The 23,833-nt window shown below is 37.8% G+C and overlaps 1 long non-coding RNA gene across 1 annotated transcript in view; it reads left to right on the plus strand.

Annotated features, from left to right (window-relative positions):
* The first annotated feature begins 1,267 nt into the window (after nt 1-1,267).
* The window catches only part of LOC137229082 (uncharacterized), a 566,856-nt gene continuing 544,290 nt past the window's right edge, over nt 1,268-23,833 (plus strand). Inside the window, exons 1-2 of the long non-coding RNA XR_010945524.1 lie at nt 1,268-3,139; nt 8,734-8,767. This is a non-coding gene — a long non-coding RNA (uncharacterized lncRNA). The remainder of the gene's footprint in view (nt 3,140-8,733; nt 8,768-23,833) is intronic.

A 23,833-nucleotide genomic window follows, 5' to 3' on the forward strand; every position in this document is an offset into this window, starting at 1 on the left:
CAGTAGCAGGGTTGGGGAGGATTGACTCCAATTTTGAAAGAAGTCCTATTGTGGGTAAAGTGCTGTCAAACATCATTACATGCTACAGAGAAATCATTCATGAAAGGAAGAGTCAATTCATGCACTACACTTCACTGTTGTCTTATTTTAAAAAATGTCCACGGCCACCCCAACCTTCAGCAACCACCACCCTGATCAGTCAGTAGCCATCAGCATCCAGGCAGGACCCTCCACCAGCAAGATTATGACTCACTGAAGCCTCAGATGATGGTTAGCATTTTTCAGCAATCAATTAGTTTTATTTATTTATTTCAGCATCTTTATTGGAGAATAATTGCTTTACAATGGCAATCAATGAGCTTTAAATTAAGGTATGTATATTACTTTTTTTAGACATAATGCTATTGCACACTTAATAGACTACAATACTGTGTATTACATAACTTTCATATACACTGGGAAACCAAGAAATACTGTGTGACTCACTTTATTGTAGTGGTCTGTAACTGGTACTGTAAAGCATGCTATAAATTTTTAGTTAGAATTATAAGTTTTCTGGGGGTCTTTTAGTTTTATCTATTTTTATTTTTATTTTTTATTTTTTTTGCGGCACGCGGGCCTGTCACCGTTGTGGCCTCTCCCGTTGCGGAGCACAGGCTCCGGACGCGCAGGCTCAGCGGCCATGGCTCACGGGCCCAGCCGCTCGCGGACACGAACCCGTGTCCCCTGCATCGGCAGGCGGACTCTAAACCACTGCGCCACCAGGGAAGCCTACCTATTTTTAAAATGAATGTTTTCAGGGTTTCAGGTTATATACTTACCAAAGGACTTTTGGAACAGAGCCCCTTCCCAAACTGGAGCCGTGGCTAATTCAAGTGCCATCTAGTGGCCAAACTAGTTTTAACTAGTTTTTGTTAAAAACTGGTTTAAAATCCTAGAGAAATTGATTTTTCATCTTACCAGTTTGAAGGACTAGCTCTGGAACATGAATATTGCACGTTATTGTAAATTCTGCTGGTAATGGTCCAAGATATGGTGAAGTTACTGCAGCATAAATAGTTCTGATTTCCCTATCTCTGAAGCAGGCAGCTGGGATAGGAGGGCTTGGACCACAAAGTTGGTCACTTATCAAGGGGTTGTAGAGTATTTGATATTTATTTATTCATTATTCATTCATTCAGCATCAAGTATATATATGTAAATGTGTGTATATACTATATATATATATATATATATATATATATATATAGCCATCTAGGTTTAAGCACTGTTTTAGGGAATAAAAGATTAATCAGACTGGGTGTTTTATTCTTTTAAGGGCTTGTTGTTTAATAGGGAATATATAAATCCATGACTTTAATGAAGCTAGTTTTGTGAGAATTAGAAAGGTGAATCAGACATGGTCCTAACCTTGAAGAACGTATGGTCAATAGAGGACATAGGAAACTTCCAGCACTGCTCTAGGTTCAGTCTTGGGGGAGATAAGACATGCATTCATAAAATAGGGAATAATATCAGATGGTAGCTGAACTGGGTGGCTCTATCCCAAGTGCTACAAGGGGGCAGAAAGCTGCCTCTCTCAGCTCATCACTCCCTGACTTCCCTACATAGCTCTGCACATTTTGGAATCAATAAACAATGGTTAGTATAGAAGGAATGACAGATTCGCTGTTTTTCACATCTGTGGTTATCAAGCGCAAAATAGCAGCTTTACAAAAACAAACAAACAAACAAATAAGCTGACCTTGTCACTGTAGTTGGATCCAAGTCAACTAATTTGTCTTAAAACTTTTATATAGATTTTAACTAGCTTATGTAAGTAATAAATTCAAATGAAAAATTTCTAGTGGCTATTTCTTGGTTAATTTTGATGAAAAAAATGACACCACAAGAAAATAACACAACGAAAAGCTTGTATTTGAATTTAGCTATGGTGAATTAATAGTAATCCCCCAAGGCCCTTCCCTTCAGCAACATTAAATTCTGTAATGTTTTCCAGCTCTCTCCTCCACCATTTTCCTCCTTCAGGGTCATGAGTGATTAACTTTATTAACTTAATGTCAACTGATATTTTTACAGTAAATCCTTCCAAACATTCAGAGACAGATTTCATTTTAATGGTTTAAATTTGAGGAGTTTTTCAATGCTTTGCTGGGTTGTTATTCTGAATGCTGAGATGGAAGAGGGAACTTAAATGATTTCTAAAGCAGGTAATATATGTGACTTTCATATTACCTACTAAAGTCTGCAAGAGGAAAATTGATCTTGCTTTCTTTTTCCTTCAAAAAAATTTCCAAACCACTACTCAAAATTTCAAACCCAACACCCCAGATTGCAATGTGTTAATAATATAGATCTACATGATTTAATGCTGTCTTTAAAAAAAAAATTATTTATTTAATTTATTTTATTTTTGGCTGTGTTGGGTCTTTGTTGCTGCGCGCGGGCGTCAAGCGGGGGCTACTCTTTGTTCTGCTATGCGGGCTTCTCATTGTGGGGGCTTCTCTTGTTGTGGAGCACGGGCTCTAGGTGCACGGCCTCAGTAGTTGTGGCACGCAGGCTCAGTAGTTGTGGCTCGCGGGCTCTAGAATGCAGGCTCAGTAGCTGTGGCACACGAGCTTAGTTGCTCTGTGGCATGTGGGATCTTCCTGGACCAAGGCTTGAACCCGTGTCCCCTGCATTGGCAGGTGGAGTTTTAACCACTGTGCCACCAGGGAAGCCCCTAATGTTGTCTTTAAAAATAGATATAAGAAAACACTTTGAGTGATTTATGATACAATAAAATTTGATTATATTTATATATTGATAAAATATTATTTTTCTTGCATTGCTTAAACATGCCATTAACTTTGACTAACATGAAGGCAATCTTTAGTTACTTAAAAAGCATTTAAAATTTATTTATTTATTTATTTTTATTTTTTTGCGGTACACGGGCCTCTCACTGTTGTGGCCTCTCCCGTTGCGGAGCACAGGCTCCCGACGCGCAGGCTCAGCGGCCATGGCTCACGGGCCTAGCCGCTCCGCGGCATGTGGGATCTTCGCGGACCGAGGCACGCACCTGTATCCCCTGCATCGGCAGGCGGACACTCAACCACTGCGCCACCAGGGAAGCCCTAAAAAGCATTTTTATAGTGAGGTGAGTAGTATTGGTTAATGTGAGTGGGACTTAAGTAAATTTCATGGGCTTAATATACTTTTTGTGAGTCTTATGATTAGAGAAAAAGCAGCTTTGAGTTACAAGTCATTATTTCTGAGATATCTGCTGAGAAACGACTACAGCTGCTCCTTTTTTTATGGGCAAAGGAACTGCTCACAGATGCTCCTGCTAGACACAGCATTGGTCATAGCTGCTCTACCCTGGCAGTGTAACATTTTCATGATTCTCTGACTTTTCCTTTTTGCCAGTCAAATATAAATTTGGATTTAAGTGTTCTTTGTTAATGATTAAAGAGGCAACAAGCTGACATAAACTAGCAAGCCAATAGGTAAGGTTTAGACATACCTCCTTTAGTAAAGATGCTATATTCATTCATTCATTCACTCATTCATTTCTCCAACAAATATTTATTAAGTACCCACTATGTATCAGGTACTATTCTAGATGCTGGGGTTTCAACAGTGGACAAAATAGGCCACCATCCTGGCCCATAGGCTCAAGCTTACATTCTAGTGGGTGGATATAGACAAAAAACGAAACAAATAATTAAAACATATAGTATGCAGATGGTAATAAGTGCTATGGAGAAAAATGAAGCAAGAATGGGGTAGAGGGAGGTCTAGGATGAAGGATAGGATTCCAATTTAAATCAAATGGTCAGAGAAGACCTCACTGAGAACAAAGAAAATGGAAGCAAAGAAGTGAGCCGTGTAAATATATCTGAGGGAAGACTGTTCTGGGCAGAAGAAACAGCAAGTGCCATGGCCCTGGGGTAGGAGAGTGCTTGATTGTGTTAACTGAACAACAAGGAGGCTGTTAAAGTAGGAATAGTAATGGAGGGGAGAGCATAGCGGATAAAGTCAGAGAGGTAATAGGGCCAGTTCATGTAGGGCTTTGTAAGTCATTGTAAGGACTTTGGTGTTTACTATGAGGGATAAGGGGAAGCCACTAGAGGGTTTTGAGCAGAGAGAGAACACTATTTGATTTGTTTTAGAAGAATCCCTATGGCTCCTTCATTGAAATAGGAAGCAAGGTCATCAGCTGAGAGTGAGAATAAAGGAGAGGGTGGTGGTAGAGATTATGATGCAGTAGCCTAGGAGAGTGGGACAATGATTTGATTAGGGAAATACAGTGTGAGTACCAGGTAGCATGGAGGGCCCACTTAGGGTTAGAGGTCATGAATTTAAAGTGACATCAGTCAGCCATGTGGAGCAGGCAGAGTAGGGTTTAATGAGGGTTGAGGTTTTGCCAAGTGACTTAGAACAGGAAGGGTGGGGAAAGGGAGTTGAATGTCACTCAGGGGAATGATTTAGTGATTGACTTTGGAGTTTAGGCTGACTAAGTAGAGAAATGAGTACACAAGGAGCAAGGACAGTGAAAAGGTGGTAACTTCAATGGACCGAAGGTATCATGTTGGGTATGGGACAGAGTGAGCTGGTCAGAGAATGATATGCTTGAATTTTAGCTCATGGGCCAAAACTGATTTCATTTAGGGTGTGGTAAGAAAATTATCTTTCTCAAATGAAGTATGAAAATGCCAAAGACAAATATTCATTATAATTGGGTCCCTTTGAACCATGCCATTCTTTCTAGATTTTTCCCCCAATATTTGAGTTTTTAGAACACTAGCAGAAGATATCCATAATGGCTGACTTAGAAGATTATATACTCAGTTTGTAGATTTCACTAAGAAAAAAAATTACAATCTAGCAGAATCAATCTTCCCAAGATTATTTGCTTTATCTTAGCTAAAAAAACTAAAACAAACAAAAAATAAACAGCACCGAGATCAAGGAGACAAAATATTCCCTGTTCAGTTGGAAATATTCAACAAACAAATGAAAATCATATTTATATTTTCCATTGTCCCAAGCACTAGCTGTAGACTAGGAGAATACTTGGGAATGATGTAACACAGTAATGGTTACAGTAAAACAAAAACTCAAACCCAATAAATATTTGCCATTGGAACACACATCTTATTTACAAAATCATGCTCTTTCTCTCTGGCTTTTGAAGAGAGACTATTAGATTCTAAGCACATAAAACTTGAAAGAAGTGTAAATATAAGTTATTTAGTGCCTTTTCTTAAGTACAGATTAAAATGCCATCATATGGAATTTCATAACATACAAGTGGTAGTTAGGCTGCTTGAGTTGAAATTGTATCAGGATGTGTAAGGATCCCTTAAGTTAAATTGGACCGAGGATTTGAAAATATCTGCTTTTTGTGTTGTTGTTGTTACTTTCCATAAGCCTTTCTAGGTATAGATAATGTAAAAAAAATTGAAACTTCAAGGTCTGAGGATGATTAAATATCCAGGATAATTAGCTGTGCAATTATTTTGAAGAAATAAATTGAAAGTTGACATAAATACAAACTGTAAAAAAAAGGGTAAGCCCACAACAAATATAGATTTTGTTGTTTTATAGTTTCCCAAATTCAAACACTTAAAAAAATTTTGTTTTGTTTTGTTATAGAATGAAATGTAGATAGGAACATATATATATATGTGTGTGTGTGTGTGTATATATATATATATAAATATATATAAAACTGAATATATGAAAAAATTAAACTTGCTTAAACAACTACTGTAAGTCTGTGTATTTTAACACAGATTATAGATTTTTCTATTTCCTGTGGCTTAATTGAGAAATTAAAAAATGACATATCAGGAATCTTTATGCCCTGTTGCTTTGTCACAGTGCAGTGTCAAGTATTACCATTAGTAGTAAAGTATATTATTTTTAAGATAAATTGTAATATAAAAACACATTTTTTTGGATTTTGTCAAAATTACAAACCATGGTGTTCTGGGTCCCCCTCTCCGACCCCTTACTTTAACACTGGAGGGGTTTACATGATTTTCATTTTTAATCTACATATGAACCTTTGGGTCTAGAGCTTTATCAAGTTAAGAGTGCAAGATGCTTTGTAAAGAGCTGAAGTAGTTCAGTACAAAGTAAAGTAACCAATCCATTAATTGAAAATATTTCTCTAAGCAAAAGTCACAAAGAAGAAGGTTTGTTACTAAAAAGCCAATTTTAGCTATATTTTGAAAGGGGTACAGTAACCCAATCAACCAGTTACATGAGAACTCCCTTAATATTTAAAAGCTCCAAAATTTTTTAATTAATACATAATTTAAAAAGCTGGATAAAAATAATCCTAAACTTAAAATAATAAAACTGGGCTTCCCTGGTGGTGCAGTGGTTAGGAATCTGCCTGACAGGGCAGGGGATGCGGGTTCCAGCCCTGGTCTGGGAAGATCCCACATGCCATGGAGCAATTGGGCCTGTGCGCCACAATTACTGAGCCTGCGAGCCACGGCTGCTGGGCCTGCATGCCACAACTCTTGAAGCCCGCGTACCTAGAGCCCATGCTCTGCAGCAAGAGAGGCCACTGCAATGAGAGGCCCGCTCACTGCAACGGAGGGTGGTCCCCCTGCTCACTGCAACTAGAGAAAGCCCGTACGCATCAGCAAAGACCCAATGCAGCCAAAAAGAAATTTATTTTTAAAAAAAGTTATTAAAAAATATAAATAAAACTGACAGTTGTGGTGAAGCTGTATGATACCACAACTAATTAAATCAATTACTGACCATTTGACACTTGCTAGATTTGGTTGAGACCTTCAAGAAAAGGAGTTTAAAATCTCAAGTGATCTCAAGGAGCTTATAATTTCTTAGAGGAGGTAAGACTAATATATACCCAAGACAGCAGAATAGAACATGTGATGAATGAGCTTAGGGAAGGGCCACTACCAATGCTTTTCCTTTCAAAACATTTTTTTCCTCCTGGGAGACTTAATGCTTTTTGCACTTGGTATTACTCATATAGTACTTATTACACTCTTAGCTGACTTAGAAAATATTTATCAATTTTTTTGGGCTGCCTAGGATCTGAGTTATCCTTCTAGATTTGGAGAATTCTTATCATATGAATTTTGGTAAGAGGAAGACTGAAAAAGCCAGATAGTAGTCACTTTCCCATGCTTCTTTGCAGCTAGGGTATAGGCATATGACCTAGGCTCAACCAATCAATTAAAAAAGATGACAGCTTTATTGAGGTATAACTCACAAATCATTCAGTTCACTCACAAAGTGTATAATTAGGTTGTTCTTAGTATATTCACAGAGTTGCATAACAATCCACAACTGATTTTAAAACATTTTCATCACCTCAAAAAGAAACACCATATCCATTAGCAGCCATTTTCCATTCCCCTATCCTCCTCAGCCCTAGGCAACTCTGTTCTACTCTTAGTCTCTGTAGATTTGCCTATTCTGGACATTTCATATAAATGGAATTATATAATAGTGGTTTTTGTAATTGCCTTCTTTCACTTAGCATAATGTTTTCAAGTTTCATCCATGTTGAAGCATGCATCAGAACTTCATTATATTGTTGAATAATACTCCATTATGTGGATACACCACATTTTATCTACTGATCAGTTGATGAACATTTGAGTTATTTTTGTATACGATGTGAGTTAGGGATCCAAGTTCATTCCTTTGCATGTGGATATCAAGTTGTTTCACCCAGCATCATTTTTTTGAAAAGATTTTTCTTCCCACATTAAATTGTCTTGGCACCCTTGCCGAAAATCAATTGGCTGTAAATGTGAGGATTTATTTCTAGACTCTCAATTCTATTCTATTGATCTACATGTCTATTCTTATGCTAGAACCCACCGTATTAATTGCTGTAGTTTTGAAGTAAACTCTGAAATCGGGAATTGTGAGCCCTTCAATGTCTTCTTCTTTTTCAAGATTTTTTTTGGCTCTTCTGAGTTTCTTGAATTTCCATATGAATTTTAGCATCAGCTTCTCAATTTCTGCAAGGAAGCCATCTGGGATTTATATAGAGATTTTGATGAATCTGTAGATCACTGTGGGTACTAAAGCCATCTTAACAATATTGTCCACCAGTCCATGAACATTGATGTATTTCCATTTATTTAGGCCTCCTTTAATTTCTTTCAGCTATATTTTATAGTTTCCAGAGTAGAAGTTTTGCATTCCTTTTGTTAAATTTATTCTGAAGTATTTTATTTTTTGCTAGTATTGTAAATGGAATTATTTCCTTAATTTCACTTTTGGCTTTCTCATCACTATTGTATAGAAATACAATCGAGTTTTGTATATTGATCTTGTATTATGCAACCTTACTGAACATGTTTATTAGTTCTAATAGTTTTTTAGTGGATCTCTTAGGATTTTCTATATACAAGATCATGTCATCTGCAAATAGATATAATTTTATTTCTCGCTTTCCAATATGGATGCCTTTTATTTCATTTTCTTCCCTAATTGTTATGGCTAAAACCTTCAGTACAATGTTGAATAGAATTAGTGAGAATGGACATTCTTGTCTCATTCCTATCATAGTAGTAAACTATTCAGTCTTTCACCATTAAGTTCAACCCATCAAATTTTGGATACAGAGAAGTAGGGATCATTAGAGAACCCATTCTAACACTTCCTATTTCTCTTTCCTGCTTTATTTATTGTACTTATCACGTTCAGTTGTACTGTACATTTTAAACTATTTTTTCTGTTTTATAGTCTGTTCCCTGCTCCTGCCTGCCTCCCATCTAATGTAAGTACCATTAGAGCAAGCATTTTCGTTAGTTCTGGTCACTGTTTCATCAAAACCTAGAACTATGCTGGACACATACACTCAATACATGTCTGTTGGTTGAAAGAATGATACTGTGGTGTGTTTTCTGTTGCTGGTTTGTAAACTATTTTGTGAAAGGAAGCATAGTTTTGGATTTTAAAAAAATTTTGTTTTATCTGTACCAGCTAGTATAATGTATTGGATATGGTAGGTGCTTAGTAAATGTTGGTGAAATAGAATCAAACATTCTATTGAAGACAGAAGTCTTCATGGAAATAAGAGTTGAGCTAGGGCTGAAGGATGAGTAGGAATGAGGTGGACAGAAGTAGGGAAATCTTAGTGGTGTTAAATGTAAATTTTATTACTTTGGTTAAAAAAAAATCAACTGTGCAGAAATTTATTCTCTCACAGTACTGGGGGCCAAAAGCTTGAAATCAAGGTGTTAGTAGGGCTATCCTCTAAGCGAGGATACTTCCTGGCCTTTTCTTCTAGTAACCTCAGGCATTCCTTGCCTTGCAGCTGCAGTGCTTCTGTTTCTGATTCCATCATCACAGGGTGTTCTCCCTGAGTGTGTCTGTCTTCTCATGGAATATTTTCTCTTCTTCATTTTTCATTCTTTTTTTTTTAATTGAAGTATAGTTGATTTACAATGTTGTGTTAATTACTTCTATACAACAAAGTGATTCAGTTATGCATATATATGTATTCTTTTTTTAATATTCTTTTCCATTATGGTTTATCATAAGATATTGAGTATAGTTTTCTGTGCTATACAGTAGGACCTTGTTGTTTATACATGTGCTAACCCCAACCTCCCTGTCCATCCCTCCCCCCACCCCCTCCCCCTTGGCAACCACCAGCCTGTTCTCTATGTCCATGTGAATTTTCCTCTTCTTATAAGGACACCAGTCATCTTGGATTAGGGCTCATCCTAATGACCTCATCTTAACTTGATTACATGTGCCAAAACCCTATTTCCAAATAACATCACATTTACAAGTACGGGGGGCTAGGAGGATTTCAACATGTCTTTTTGGAGGACATAATTCAGCCTATAAAACGCCATGACTCTTATGTTTAATGTGACCTATTTCTACTTTCCCAGTCTCACCTCTTGCTTGTCACTCCCTGTGTACATACTTCAGTTCTACTGAACCACTTGCTGTTCCTGTCTGGAATGCCCCAGTCTGATAGGTTAACACCATGTAATACGTTATAGCTCAACTCAAGAGTCATGTTCTTTGGGAAGTCTTCCTTGAATCCAAGTTAGGTTAGGGGCTTCTCTTTTAGGCCCATTTATAATATTTGTGCTGCTGCACTGTAATTATTTATTTACTTGTCTCTTTCTTACACTAACTCTGAAGTTGTTGAAGGCAGAGACTTTGTGTCATCTTTATCACTGTGTTCTCCTTGCTTAGCACAGTGCTTAGCAGTTGGAAGTCACCCAGTAAACGTTTACTGTTGAGTATGAGTAATATTACAAAGGAAATTTGATAGAACCTAGAAAGCAATAGGGTATAAAGGAAGAAGAAATGAAGGATTACTTTAGAACTTTGAGTATAAGTAGGAGGCCAAGTGAGGTATATGTGGGCAGAAAAAGTGAAGTTCAAAGAGGAGATGGTTTGGGGGAAAATATTATAATCCCAATTAAAAGGCATTATGGAATAAATATGTGGTAGAGGAAGTAGAGGGCGAATCCTTTGAGGACAAGGATTGGGCCTTATCATTGTGTTTCTAGTACTTAGTACTTAAAATTCTGCTTGGCATAAAAGAGACCATCAATTCATATTTACCACATGAAGCATAAAGTGAATGTTTTCAGGTCTCTAGGTTGGTGTTTCTACTGACCAAATAGAGAAGTTTTGGACAGTTAACTGGTTTGGGAGCTGGGAAGACAAAGCCTTCAGCTTTGAGTGTGTTGATTTAAAAAATAGAACAGAATGTTTAAGGGGGAAATTTCTGGTAAATAAATCTATAGAGCCATGAATGCTCAGAGCTGTGGACTTGAAAGTCACAGATGTCTATTTGGAGGTTATCAATGATAATTGAAGACATGGAAGTAGATGAAGTTTCAGAGGGATAGGGCATAGACTAAAAGATTGAAGAATAGAGGTCAGGACCTTGGGAAAACACACATTTGGGTACTAGGAGGTGAAACATAAGGCAGAAGGAGATGGAGAAGGAGCAGCCACAAAATGGGACACTGCGATTGGACGGTGTCACAGAATCCATGGGGGGACATAATTTGAAAAACAGGAGGTCATTAACTGTGTCAAATGCTGAGAAAAGATCAAGAATAATAAGGACTGAGAAAAACTCACCAGCTTTAGCCTTAATTTAGTCATTTGTGACCTTCAAGAGAAATATTTCAGTGGAATGTTGGCAGTTAAATCTTATCTCAGCTATTTAAAAAGGAATTTGGTGACAATTTGGTGACAATAGGAGAGGTGATGTTCTGTAGACCATATAATTAAATTTGGCAAGAAAAGGAGAGAAACTGAATAATAGCTTGGAAGGTCAGCAGGATCAACAAAGACTTATTGCTGTGCTTTTGAAATGTGATGCACTTTTGACAAATTTAGTGTTCTATATCTTGAGTGTTTGGTTCCCAAATCAGGCTAGAGCTAAAAGACTGAGTTACAAAGGTGGAGAAATCATGTGGCTTTTGGCTTAACAAACCAGAAGAGTGTCCTACTGGGTACCAGTGCTTTGTTGTGTGGCCAGCATTGGAAAAGAGAAGTGGGGCAGAAAGATCATGAGAAGTTTTTTATGGTGGAACAGGAATTGTTAGGTCAGGGAGCAGAATCAGCATGTTGGAACAGAAGAGACCGAGCAAACCTCTCTGTTTATAGATGAAGCAGCTGAGGTTCAGAAAGAAACCCTGGGATTTCTGAGTATTAAAGAAAAAACATCCAGGCTGTTTGATAGGGCGACGGATTTGTTTGCCTTTCTCCTCAGGCTGAGGGGAATTCCATGGCAGCATTACTGCTCCCTAAGAGAGTATTGGATTGTAGACAAACCAAGAATTGCTGTCTGCCCTTTTTATTGAAGATGTTGCTGATCAGAGATTATTAGTCTCTTTGGGGACACAGTCTACTTCTCAGACAACTTCTAGAACCAATTTGGCTGTGCTTTGCAAACAGAGATGGAGAAATGGAGACCCATATTGTTGCCTCCCTAGGGTCATCATTAACCAAACCACCTGGCTGACAAGCCTGTGGCTATGGAAACCAACCTTGCTGAGGAAAGATGGATTATAAAAATAAGCCTCTTTTCTTTTCAACTTGATTTACTGGAATGATGTCTTGGCGCTATGAATTAGATCTTGCAGAAATATCAGATTGGATCATTCAATCAGTCAATACCTTAGTTTTCTTAAATATCCTCTGTTATTTGACATTTTTGGTTCTGTCAAAGACGATGAATACTGCATTTTTCTACTCATGAAGGTTTTTACATGTGAACCCCTGATACCCTTTGCTTTCACATGTGCAAATTCAGAATTCCTGCTATGGAGAAAAAATAGTCTGTGGTGCTGGGCATACCTTTGCTGTAGGGATTCAAGATGATGAAAAAACCAGTAAGCTGAGAGTTGGATGTATCCCTATCTATCTATATGCAAATATCAGTTTTCTTCTCGAAAATATATTTTTCATCTTCATTGGGGTTTGGAGGAGATAAGATATATCTATGTGCCACCAACTCTTATGTATGTTATGTATATATGCAAATGTTACACGCATATGTACACATATACACACATACATACACATGGATGCCAGAATTCTTTACCCACTCTTGGAAACACCATATGCAGGGTAATAGATATTAAGGTTGAAGGTCAGGGGGAGAATATGTGTGATAGAAACATAAAAGCATTTATTAAAAAATTCTTTGGGTTACTTGAGGTATTTTCCTCTAAACTTATCTTTTCTCTCCCACACTGTTTTACAGTTTTTACATCATAGGTCTAGATAGCACTGAAAAGCCTAAGGCAGCCTATTTAGAAGTTTCTTTTTTTTTTTTTAACATCTTTATTGGAGTATAATTGCTTTACAATAGTGTGTTAGTTTCTGCTTTATAACAAAGTGAGTTAGCTATACATATACATATATCCCCATATCTCCTCCCTCTTGCGTCTCCCTCCCACCTTCCCTATCCCACCCCTCTAGGTGGTCACAAAACACCGAGCTGATCTCCCTGTGCTATGCGGCTGCTTCCCACTAGCTATCTATTTTACATTTGGTAGTGTATATAAGTCCATGCCACTCTCTCACTTCGCCCCAGCTTACCCTTCCTCCTCCCCATGTCCTCAAGTCCATTCTCTACATCTGCGTCTTTATTCCTGTCTTGCCCCTAGGTTCCTGAGAACCTTTTTTTTTTTTTTTAGATTCCATATATATGTGTTAGCATACAGTATTTGTTTTTCTCTTTCTGACTTACTTCACTCTGTATGACAGTCTCTAGGTCCATCCACCTCACTACAAATAACTCAATTTCGTTTCTTTTTATGGCTGAGTAATATTCCATTGTATATATGTGCCACGTCTTTATCCATTCATCTGTCGATGGACACTTAGGTTGCTCCATGTCCTGGCTATTGTAAATAGAGCTGCAATGAACATTGTGGTACATGACTCTTTTTGAATTATGGTTTTCTCAGGGTATATGCCCAGTAGTGGGATTGCTGGGTAAAGCTCTCCTTTTTTGTCTTGATGAGTCTGGCTAATGGTTTATCAATCTTGTTTATCTTCTCAAAGAACCAGCTTTTGGTTTTATTGATCTTTGCTATTTTTTCATTTATTTCTGATCTGATATTTATGATTTCTTTCCTTCTGCTAACTTTGGTGTTTCTTTGTTCTTCTTTCTCTAATTGCTTTAGGTGTAAGGTTAGGTTGTTTATTTGAGATGTTTCTTATTTCTTGAGTTAGGATTGTATTGGTATAAATTTCTCTCTTAGAACTGCTTTTGCTGGATCCCATAGGTTTTGGGTCATTGTGTTTTCATTGTCATTTGTCTCTAGGTATTTTTTGATTTCCTCTTTGATTTCTTCAGTGATCTCTCAGTTATTAAGTAGTGTGTTGTTTAGGCTCCATGTGTTTGTATTTTTTACAGATTTTTCCTGTAATTGATATCTAGTCTCATAGCATTGTGGTCGGAAAAGATACTTGATACTATTTCAGTTTTCTTAAATTTACCAAGGTTTGATTTGTGACCCAAGATATGATCTATCCTGGAGAATGTTCTGTGAGCACTTGAGAAGTGAGTGTATTCTGTTGTTTTTGCATGGAATGTCCTATAAATATCAATGACGTCCATCTTGTTTAATGTATCATTTAAAGCTTGTGTTTCCTTATTTATTTTCATTTTGGATGATCTGTCTGTTGGTGGAAGTGGGGTGTTAAAGTCCCCCACTATTATTGTGTTATTGTCGATTTCCTCTTTTATAGCTGTTAACATTTGCCTTATGTATTGAGGTGCTCCTATGTTGGGTGCATATATATTTACAATTGTTATATCTTCTTCCTGGATTGATCCCTTGATCATTATGTAGTGTACTTCTTTGTCTCTTGTAACAGTCTTTATTTTAAGTCTATTTTGTCTGATCTGAGAATTGCTACACCAGCTTCCTTTTGATTTCTGTTTGCATGGAATATCTTTTTCCATCCCCTCTCTTTCAGTCTGCATGTGTCCGTAGGTCTGAAGTGGGTCTCTTGTAGACAGCATATTATATGGGTCTTGTTTTTGTATCCATTCAGCCAGTCTATGTCTTTTGGTTGGAGCATTTAACCCATTTACATTTAAGGTAATTATTGATATGTATGTTCCTATTACCATTTTCTTAATTGTTTTGGTTTTGTTATTGTAGGTCTTTTCTTTCTCTTGTGTTTCCTGCCTAGAGAAGTTCCTGTAGCATTTGTTGTAATGGTTTGGTGGTGCTGAATTCTCTTAGATTTTGCTTTTCTGTAAAAGTTTTAATTTCTCTGTCAAATGTGAATGAGATCCTCGCTGGGTAGAGTAATGTTGGTTGTAGGTTTTTCCCTTTCATCACTTTAAATGTGTCTTGCCACTCCCTTCTGGCTTGCAAGGTTTCTGCTGGAAAATCAGCTGTTAACCTTATGGGGATTCCCTTGTATGTTATTTGTTGTTTTTCCCTTGCTGCTTTTAATATTTTTTCTTTGTATTTAATTTTTGATACTTTGATTAATATGTGTCTTGGTATGTTTCTCCTTGGATTTATCCTGTATGGGACTCTTTGCACTTCCTGGAGTTGACTATTTCCTTTTCCATGTTAGGGAAATTTTCAACTGTAATCTCTTCAAGTATTTTCTCAGTCCCTTTCTTTTTCTCTTTTTCTTCTGGGACCCCTATAATTCGAATGTTTGTATGTTTAATGTTATCCCAGAGGTCTCTGAGACTTTCCTCAATTCTTCTCATTCTTTTTTCTTTTTTCTGCTCTGCAGTAGTTATTTCCACTTTTTATTTTCCAGACCACTTATCCATTCTTCTGCCTCAGTTATTCTGTTATTGGTTCCTTCTGGAGAATTTTAAATTTCATTTATTGTGTTGTTCATCACTGTTTGTTTGCTCTTTATTTCTTCTAGGTCCTTGTTAAATGTTTCTTGTATTTTCTCCATTGTATTTCTAAGATTTGGGATCATCTTTACTATCATTACTCTTTTTTTCAGGTAGACTGCCTATTTCCTCTTCATTTGTTTGGTCTGGTTGGTTTTTTCCTTGCTTCTTCATCTGCTGTGTGTTTCTCTGTCTTCTCATTTTGCTTAACTTACTGTGTTTGCTGTCTCCTTTTCACAGGCTGCAGGTTCGTAGTTCCCGTTGTTTTTGGTGTTTTCCCCCAGTGCGTAAGGTTAGTTCAGTGGGTTCTGTAGGCTTCCTGGTGGAGGGGACTAGAAGTCTCTTTTACATATTAAACTCAAGAGCGAGTAAATAATTTCAGTCATAACTTGCAGCCAATAAAAACCTTCCAGAAACTAGCAAAATCTCAAAACCTTTTACGTCTTCTCTCCAACTACAGAATTCTACAAGATATTAAAACCAAGTTCAGACTGTAGAGGGAGATTCTGTGGGTGACATAGATGAGCAAACATGTCAAAGCCTTTCAAAACCACATATCAGGCATAGTGCTATGTTTCACTTATGGATGGAGAATTTGTTTTCACTTCTTGTTATAAATTGAGACAGTGTCAGAAGCTAACCAGAAACTGCCTTGAGCAGGATGTTGAGAAACAGGAGATACCTAAGATAAAAGAAAAGAAATTAGAGCAAAGGGCACCAATAAGAGACCTGAAGAAACTAGAGTAGGAGAATCAGCAATGGCCATACATGCAAAAGCTTCACAGGACATTAAAGAGATCACACCCTGTTTTAGAGCAAGAGTTCTGCTAAGCTATTTTATTTCATTTTTATTTTCTGAATTTTATTTTATTTATTTTTTTATATAGCAGGTTCTTATTAGTCATCTATTTTATACACATCAGTGTATACATGTCAATCCCAATCTCCCAATTCATCACACCACCCCGCCCCCGCCCCCCCTCCCCCCAACTTTCCCACCTTGGTGTCCATATGTGTTTCTCAATTACTGACCTGCAAACCGGTTCATCTGTACCATTTTTCTAGGTTCCACATATATGCGTTAATATGCAATATTTGTTTTTTTATTTCTGATTTACTTCACTCTGTATGACAGTCTCTACAAATGACCCAACTTCGTTCCTTTTTATGGCTGAGTAATATTCCGATGTATATATGTACCACATCTTCTTTATCCATTCATGTGTTGATGGGCATTTAGATTGCTTTCATGACCTGGCTATTGTAAATACTACTGCAATGAACATTGGGGTGCATGTGTCTTTTTGAAGTATGGTTTTCTCTGGGTATATGCCCAGTAGTGGGATTGCTGGATCATATGGTAATTCTATTTTTAGTTTTTTAAGGAACCTCCATACTGTTCTCCATAGTGGCTGTATCAATTTACATTCCCACCAACAGTGCAAGAGGGTTCCCTTTTCTCCACACCCTCTCCAGCATTTGTTGTTTGTAGATTTTCTGATGATGCCCATTCTAACTGCTGTGAGGTGATACCTCATTGTAGTTTTTTTTGTTTTGTTTTGTTTTGTTTTGCGGTACATGGGCCTCTCACTGTTGTGGCCTCTCCCGTTGCAGAGCACAGGCTCCGGACACGCAGGCTCAGCGGCCATGGCTCACAGGCCCAGCCGCTCCATGGCATGTGGCATCTTCCTGGACCTGGGCACGAACCTGTGTCCCCTGCATCGGCAGGCAGACTCTCAACCACTGCGCCACCAGGAAAGCCCCTCATTGTAGTTTTGAATTGCATTTCTCTAATAATTAGTGATTTTGAGCAGCTTTTCATATGCTTCTCGGCCATCTGTATGTTTTCTTTGGAGAAATGTCTATTTAGATCTTCTGCACATTTTCGGATTGGGTTGTTTGTTTTTTTTAATATTGAGCTGCATGGGCTGTTTATATATTTTGGAGATTAATCATTTGTCCGTTGATTCGTTTGCAAATATTTTCTCCCATTCTGAGGGTTGTCTTTTCGTCTTGTTTGTAGTTTCCTTTGCTGTGCAAAAGCTTTTAAGTTTCATTAGGTCCCATTTGTTTATTTTTGTTTTTATTTCCATTACTCTAGGAGGTGGATCAAAAAAGATCTTGCTGTGATTTATGTCAAAGAGAGTTCTTCCTATGTTTTCCTCTAAGAGTTTTATGGTGTCTGGTCTTACATTTAGGTCTCTAATCCATTTGAGTTCATTTTTGTGTATGGTGTTAGGGGGTGTTCTAATTTCATTCTTTTACATGTAGCTGTACAAATTTCCCAGCACCACTTACTGAAGAGACTGTCTTTTCTCCATTGTATATCCTTGCCTCCTTTGTCATAGATTAGTTGACCATAGCTGTGTGGGTTTACCTCTATACTTTCTATCCTGTTCCATTGATCTATGTCTCTGTTTTTGTGCCAGTACCATACTGTCTTGATTACCGTAGCTTTTTAGTATAGTCTGAAGTCAGGGAGTCTGATTCCTCCAGCTCCATTTTTTCCCCTGAAGACTGCTTTGGCTATTAGGGGTCTTCTGTGTCTCCATACAAATTTTAAGATGATTTGTTCTAGTTCTGTAAAAAAATGCCATTGGTAATTTGGTAGGGATTGCATTGAATCTGTAGGTTGCTTTGGGTAATATAGTCATTTTCACAATATTGATTCTTCCAGTCCAAGAACATGGTATATCTCTCCATCTGATTGTATCATTTTTAATTTCTTTCAACAGTGTCTTATAGTTTTCTGCATACAGGTCTTTTGTCTCCCTAGGTAGGTTTATTCCTAGGTATTTTATTCTTTTTGTTGCAATGGTAAATGGTAGTGTTTCCTTAATTTCTCTTTCAGATATTTCATCATTAGTGTATGGGAATGCAAGAGATTTCTGAGCATTAATTTTGTATCCTGCAACTTTACCGAATTCATTGATTAGCTCTAGTAGTTTTCTGGTGGCATCTTTAGGATTCTCTATGTACAGTATCACATCACCTACAAACAGTGACAATTTTACTTCTTCTTTTCCAGTTTGTGTTCCTTTTATTTCTTTTTCTTCTCTGATTGCCATGGCAAAACTATGTTGAATAATAGTGGCACGAGTGGACATCCTTGTCTTGTTCCTGATCTTAGAGAAAATGCTTTCAGTTTTTCACCATTGAGAATGATTTTTGCTGTGGGTTTGTCATATATGACCTTTATTATGTTGAGGTAGGTTCCCTCTATGCCCACTTTCTGGAGAGTTTTTATCATAAATGGATGTCGAATTTTGTCAAAAGCTTTTTCTGCATCTGTTGAGATGATCATATTGTTTTTATTCTTTAATTTGTTTCAATGGTGTATCACATTGATTGATTTGCATATGTTGAATTATCCTTGCATCTCTGGGATAAATCTCACTTGATCATTTGTGTATGATCTTTTTTTTTTTTTTGCAGTACGTGGGCCTGTCAGTGTTGTCGCCTCTCCCGTTGTGGAGCACAGGCTCCGGACACGCAGGCTCAGTGGCCGTGTGTCACGGGCCTAGCCACTCCGCGGCATGTGGGATCCTCCCATACCGGGGCACGAACCCATGTCCCCTGCATTGGCAGGCAGACTCTCAACCACTGCGCCACCAGGGAAGCCCTGCGTGTGATCTTTTTAATGTGTTTTGGATTCTGTTTGCTAGTATTTTGTGGAGGATTTTTACATCTATATTCATCAGTGATATTGGTCTGTAATTTTTTTCTTCTGTATTATCTTTTTCTTGTTTTGGTATCAGGGTGATGGTGGCCTCATAGAGTGAGGTTGGGAGTGTTCCTCCCTCTGCAATTTTTTGGAAGAGTTTGAGAAGGATGGGTGACAGCTCTTCTCTAAATGTTTTATAGAATCCACCAGTGAAGCCATCTGGTCATGGACTTTTGTTTGTTGGAAGATTTTTTATCACAGTTTCAATTTCATTACTTGTGATTGGTCTGTTCATATTTTCTATTTCTTCCTGGTTCAGTCTTGGAAGGTTATACCTTTCTAAGAATTTGTCCATTTCTTCCAGGTTGTCCATTTTATTGGCATAGTGTTGCTTGGAGTAGTCTCTTAGGATGCTTTGAATTTCTGTGGTGTCTGTTGTAACTTCTCCTTTTTCATTTCTAATTTTATTGATTTGAGTCCTCTCCCTCTTTTTCTTGATGAGTCTGGGTAATGGTTTATCAATCTTGTTTATCTTCTCAAAGAACCAGGTTTTAGTTTTATTGATCTGTGCTTTTGTTTTCTTTGTTTCTATTTCATTTATTTCTGCTTTGATCTTTATGATTTCTTTCCTTCCGCTAACTTTGGGTTTTGTTTGTTCTTCTTTCTCTAGGTCCTTTAGGTTTAAGGTTAGATTATTTATATGAGATTTTTCTTGTTTCTTGAGGTAGGCTTGTATAGCTATAAACTTTCCTCTTAGAACTGCTTGTGCTGCATACCATAGGTTTTGGATCATTGTGTTTTCATTGTCATTTGTCTCTAGGTATTTTTTGATTTCCCCTTTGATTTCTTCAGTGATCTCTCGGTTATTAAGTAGTGTGTTGTTTAGGCTCCATGTGTTTGTATTTTTTACAGATTTTTTTCCTGTAATTGATATCTAATCTCATAGCATTGTGGTCGGAAAAGATACTTGATACTATTTCAATTTTCCTAAATTTACTGAGGCTTGATTTGTGACCCAAGATGTGATCTATCCTGGAGAATGTTCCAGGATAGAGAACACACTTGAGAAGAAAGTGTAATCTGCTGTTTTTGGATGGAATATCCTATAAATATCAATTAAATCTATCTGGTCTATTGTGCCATTTAAAGCTTCTGTTTCCTTATTTATTTTCATTTTGGATGATCTGTCCATTGGGTAAGTGAGGTGTTAAAGTCCCCCACTATTATTGTGTTACTGTCGATTTCCTGTTTTAGAGCTGTTAGCAGTTGCCTTATGTATTGAGGTGCTCCTATGTTGGGTGCATATATATTTATAATTCTTATATCTTCTTCTTGGATTGATCCCTTGATCATTGTGTAGTGTCGTTCCTTGTCTCTTGTAACATTCTTTATTTCAATGTCTATTTTATCTGATATGAGTTTTGCTATTCCATCTTTCTTTAGATTTCCATGGAATATCTTTTTCCATCCCCTCACTTTCATACTGAATGTGTCCCTAGGTCTGAAGTGGGTCTCTTGTAGATAGCATATATATGGGTCTTGTTTTTGTACCCATACAGCTAGCCTGTGTCTTTTGGTTGGAACATTTAATTAACTCACGTTTAAAGTAATTATCGATATGTATGTTCCTATTACCATTTTCTTAATTGTTTTGGTTTTGTTATTGTAGATCTTTTCCTTCTCTTGTGTTTCCTGCATAGAGAAGTTCCTTTAACATTTGTTGTAGAGCTGGTTTGGTGGTGCTGAATTCTCTTAGCTTTTGCTTGTCTGTAAAGCTTTTGAGTTCTCCATCGAATCTGAATGAGATCCTTGTGGGGTAGAGTAATCTTGTTTGTAGGTTCTTCCCTTTCATCACTTTAAGTATATCATGCCACTCCCTCTGGCTTGTAGAGTTCCTGCTGTGAAATCAGCTCTTAACCTTATGGGAGTTCCCTTGTATGTTACTTGTCGTTTTTCCTTTGCTGCCTTCAATAATTTTTCTTTGTCTTTAATTTTTGCCAACTTGATTACTATGTGTCTCAGCATGTTTCTCCTTGTGTTTATCCTGTATGGGACTCTCTGCGCTTCCTGAACTTGGGTGGCTATTTCCTTTCCCATGTTAGGGAAATTTTCGACTATAATCTCTTCAAATATTTTCTTGGGTCCTTTCTCTCTCTCTTCTCCTTCTGAGACCCCTATAATGTGAATGTTGTTGCATTTAATGTTTTCCAAGAGGTCTCTTAGGCTGTCTTCATTTCTTTTTATTTATTTATTTATTTATTTTTTTGCTATACGTGGGCCTCTCACTGTTGTGGCCTCTCCCATTGCGGAGCAACAGTCTCCGGACGTGCAGGCTCAGCGGCCATGGCTCACAGGAACAGCTGCTCCACGGAATGTGGGATCTTCCCGGACTGGAGCACGTACCCGTGTCCCCTGCATTGGCAGGCGGACTCTCAACCACTGCGCCACCAGGGAAACCCCTGTCTTCATTTCTTTTCATTCTTTTTTCTTTATTCTGTTCTGCAGCAGTGAATTCCACCATTCTGTCTTCCGGGTCACTTATCCGTTCTTCTGCATCAGTTATTCTGCTATTGATTCCTTCTAGTGTATTTTTCAATTTCAGTTATTGTATTGTTCATCTCTGTTTGTTTCTTCTTTAATTCTTCTAGTTCTTTGTTAAACATTTCTTGCATCTCCTCGATCTTTTCCTCCATTGTTTTTCCGAGGTCCTGAATCATCTTCACTATCATTATTCTGAATTCTTTTTCTGGTAGGTTTCCTATCTCCACTTCATTTAGTTGTTTTCCTAGGCTGTTAACCTGTTCCTTCATCTGGTACATAGCCCTCTTTTTCTTCTTATCTATCTTTCTGTGAATGTGTTTTTTGTTCCACAGGCTGCAGGATTGTAGTTCTTTTTGCTTCTGCTGTCTGCCCTCCCTCTAAGGTATTTTAAAGAGAGGATTTTCTATTTTAAAAAATAATTTCAGGGACTTCCCTGCTGGCGCAGTGGTTGGGGGCCCACCTGCCAATGCAGGGGACGTGGGTTCGTGCCCCTGTCCGGGAGGATCCCACATGCCGCAGAGCGGCTGGGCCTGTGAGCCATGGCCGCTGAGCCTGTGTGTCCAGAGCCTGTGCTTCGCAACGGGAGAGGCCACAACAGTGAGAGGCCCGCGTACCGCAAAAAAAAAACACACAAAAAAAAAACTTCAAAGAAGTACCCATGACCTCCATTCGTAACCCATTAAAATATTTAATAATTCTTTCTGCAAGGATTTATGTTCATTTGTTCTGTTATAGCCAAGTTAAAGTTGTTATGAGTTTAGATGAACTAGCCTGACACACTCCTCTGGAGTGTAGACATTCTTGTATGTTATTATTACAGTTAGGTATTTACTTTCAGGAGATCATAATTCCTTTATCCTTAATTTTTATACTCTTTAATCATCTTGATTGCTTTCCTCTAAACCCTTCGATGTTACCTGAATACTGAAAATATGAGCTTGGTTTATTTTATTTTATTTCATTTCATTTCATTTCAGTTTTTATGAACTTGGTTCTTGTTGATGATTATCTCTGGGCCAGTCTTCTCATTTTTGGCTCTGCAGGAAATGTGAAAACATTGAAGCAGTTTTCAACTTTTTTCCCTTGCAAAATATGTGATGGATGGGTAATGTTCACATGTAACAATATTAAAATGGATGTTTCAGCCAAGATCCAAAGATATAATTAATGCTGTGCTCTAAAGGAGGAGGTGATTCCTATGCAGGATTTCCAAAGGAGTAAAATGAGAACTGGTTACATGATTCTTAAATCTCTCGCCCACATAAAGATCATGAAAAAGTTGAGAGAGTAGAAATTGTTTCAGGGTTTCTTTGGAGAGCATTGTGGTGAGTCCCATCTCCAAGGAGGCAGGTTGGGAGTGTGCTTTCTTCCTCATCTCAGATCAGGAGAGAGGAGATTTAACAGATGGCATGAAGAACTTGATATGTGTCCCCTGTGGTTAAGGGAACATAGTGGACTAGTGTAGGGTGATTACATGGAAAATCTAAAAGGCAGAGACTAGCCTTTAGGTACGGAATAAAGGAGAGGTGGCTGTGTTGGTTGAACTCTCTTTCCATTGTATGTTGGGCAAAGAATACTGAGAATATTTGCTACGGACCAGATATGGGGTGTGCAAGGGAAAACTGGCCTAGAGTCTGGGGCTTAAAGTGTTACTAGGGACTATTTCTCCTTTCTCCATTTCTCAGGGTAGTTTTTTGTGTGTTCAGTGTATTCTCAGATCGGCTCTCTCTTTGTAATTACAAGATGGATGTCAGAAGTTCCTGGGTAAATCCCCTTCTAGCTTCAAAACCAGTGCAATAGAGCAAGGGTCTTTATCCCACTCTTAGTATAAGGCCTGAGATGTGCTTCTACTAGACTGGCTTATGTCACATACTTGGCCATGAACAATGGTTGACTTTGGGTCAAGTTGTATATTTCACCCATGGAGCTGGGAAGACTGTCCCATTCAGCACACCAGGCTGAGAGTGGGGAAGGGGTAGATCCCCAAATGAATTTTAGGGTCATTCCACATAAAGGGAGAGTATAGATGCCAGGTCGACCAGCTATAAGTGTTCTGCACACCTAGCATTTTTTGCAGCTGTTATACCTTTCTCCTTTTCTTAATTTGTGTTTTTCTTTTTTGTGTGTGTGTGTTTGTTTAGAGTAAAAAAAAGAAAAAAATTTAGGGCTGTAGTGGGCAGTGAAATCTTTTCCAAGATTAAATGTGAGGTCAGCTCTTGAAAAAGTGAGATGAGAATGTTTCTGGTGAGAATTTGGAGCATTTA

Source organism: Pseudorca crassidens, chromosome 8 (assembly GCF_039906515.1).
Source record: "Pseudorca crassidens isolate mPseCra1 chromosome 8, mPseCra1.hap1, whole genome shotgun sequence".
Classification (NCBI taxonomy): Eukaryota; Metazoa; Chordata; class Mammalia; order Artiodactyla; family Delphinidae; genus Pseudorca; species Pseudorca crassidens.